Source organism: Opisthorchis viverrini (genome assembly GCF_000715545.1).
Source record: "Opisthorchis viverrini unplaced genomic scaffold opera_v5_186, whole genome shotgun sequence".
Classification (NCBI taxonomy): domain Eukaryota; kingdom Metazoa; phylum Platyhelminthes; class Trematoda; order Opisthorchiida; family Opisthorchiidae; genus Opisthorchis; species Opisthorchis viverrini.
The window spans coordinates 194,254-196,704 of NW_008751844.1; positions in this window are offsets into that span (position 1 = coordinate 194,254).

Below are 2,451 nucleotides of genomic sequence, written 5' to 3' on the forward strand. Positions count from 1 at the left end.
TGGGTCATGTGGTCGGATTATTGGTGCTCCGGATCGCACCATTATAACACCACACATGCTAGGTACGTCTGAACCGATCACGGTTGTTACGATCGCAGCAATGCCTTGTGCAACTCTGGGATCGATCCAGCCTGCCACCACGTCTGAACTTGACGTCAATCCCTTCATTCCGTGACCCATTGACCTGTGTACTTCCCATCCAGCCCCTTCCTTTTTCTCTTCAACAAGGGGCATAAACTTTGCACGTTCTTTCTGGTATCATAAATTTGCAATGTACTAACCAAGAGGACCAGTCACAGAAAACAAGCTTTGCTCATTATCTTTGTTCTTCCACTCAATTGAAACGGTCCAATTACCGAATATCATGTTTTGGCCATATTGGATTTAATCGTTTCAAATCCTAAACAAGGCATTATTTGAGGTATAAACCGGCAGTTTTCACAAATATCTGACACCCAAATGCTACAAATGGAGCCCGCTTATTCTGGATACATATATACATATCTGTACCACGGCCCTGAAATTCTATCCAAATTTGAAGTGCGGCAGCTGGGAGATAGCCAAAACGTTGAGAATACGTAATAGTTTCTTAGAAATCCCGGCATGTTTCAGACGGGCTTCAAAGAAAATCACACTAACTGTCTGGATTGGTATTGCAGTCTTGTGGCCGTGTTGGAGGGGATACCGCTTCACAGGGATGTGTTTTCACAAAATAACTTGCCACTCGGTACACTAGTTTGATTATCCCCAATCCAGAGTTGAACTAACGTGATGAAATGAAGTAAGTCAAGTGATGACTTTAGAATTCTGTTTTCACGAAACAACTTGCCACTCGGTACACTAGTTTGATTATCCCCAATCCAGAGTTGAACTAACGTGATGAAATGAAGATAGATGCTTACAAGTGGGACTCGAACTTGCAACCTCCTGCTTGTCCGATGACCAGTCGTACCCACAGAGCCACCGCAGACACCATTCCCCCATCCCACGTATGCACATGAGCCTAGTGGATTATAAAAAGGCGGTTTAATATCTTACTTTCAACAGAGTTTCGGTGCACAGCTCTACTGTCCCAAGAATCACGGGTTCAATAACACCTGAAACTTGTAATCGATAAGCTAAAGAAATTCTCGTAGGACCAAATTCACATATATTTAAATAACTAATGAGTTGGTTGCATTTGTGAATGGATGGCCAGCAGAACTTACTCATTCCTCACCTAATCTCGCTCCCAACCCACGTGACTCATGGCCAATAGCAACTTGTGCAGTTCGTATGATCGTGAACCAATCACAGCCAGGAAAGTTCACAAAATCTACGGGCAACTATACTTAGTAATTTCGACATTCAGTACTCACCTGTTCACATCCTGGTAGCTACACTGGCCCATATCACCTGGCGGTGGCCGGCAAAGCCTAAGCTGTACTGAGAAAAGTAGGGCGCGCGGAACTTGCCTGTTTGCTGAACTCAACTTCTATGTTGCTGAAGCTCGTGATTTCACTTACTTCTCAAGCGGCTGAAAGGGCTAGATTAAATTCCAGGCTAGGTGTGTCGAAGGTCACCTTTCGGAAGGTGGTAGCGCAGCGTCCAACCCCAGCTTCACAATACCGCAGTGGTGAACAGCCAGGCGGATCGCCTGAGTTGAGACGTGCTACTTCGTATGCTCACTTTGAAAGATATATCTTTGCTGAGTACAATACCATCTTTGGAAAGTACAGGGAGGTCCAAGTAGTTACGGTTGGCAAGGCATGATCCTCTTACATCACTATGTAATCCAAACAGTATTTCCAGGTCAAAAGGTGGAGTGTAGCTCACTAAATATGCCGTGAAAGGTGTAACGTTCGGTGAACGTTTGTTGAGACAAGACCATCTTTGGAAGGTACAGGGAGGTCCAGGTAGTTACGGTTGGCAAGGCACGATCCTCTTACATCACTCTGTAATCCAAACAGCATTTCCAGGTCAAAAGGTGGAGTGTAGCTAGTACAGGGAGGTCCAAGTAGTTACGGTTGGCAAGGCATGATCCTCTTACATCACTATGTAATCCAAACAGTATTTCCAGGTCAAAAGGTGGAGTGTAGCTCACTAAATATGCCGTGAAAGGTGTAACGTTCGGTGAACGTTTGTTGATATGCCGTGATGTAACGTTCGGTGAACGTTTGTTGATTCCTTCACACCTACCGACACTTCATGACTCTCATTCCACATTTCAGACACTACCTACTGTATAAACTTCACCTGTATTTTCCTTGACATTTACGTCGGATCTGCTCGAAGACCTGTGGTACAATCTTGAATGTACGTTCGTATTGAATCATTGCTATGTATTAGCCATTAACACTTCTATTCAGTCAATAATATACTCAGATCTCAGCCGCATATATTGCATCAATCACCTAGGTTCAAAGTGAAACCTAAAGTTATTCAAGATGTCGCAATCTGACGATGCGATGG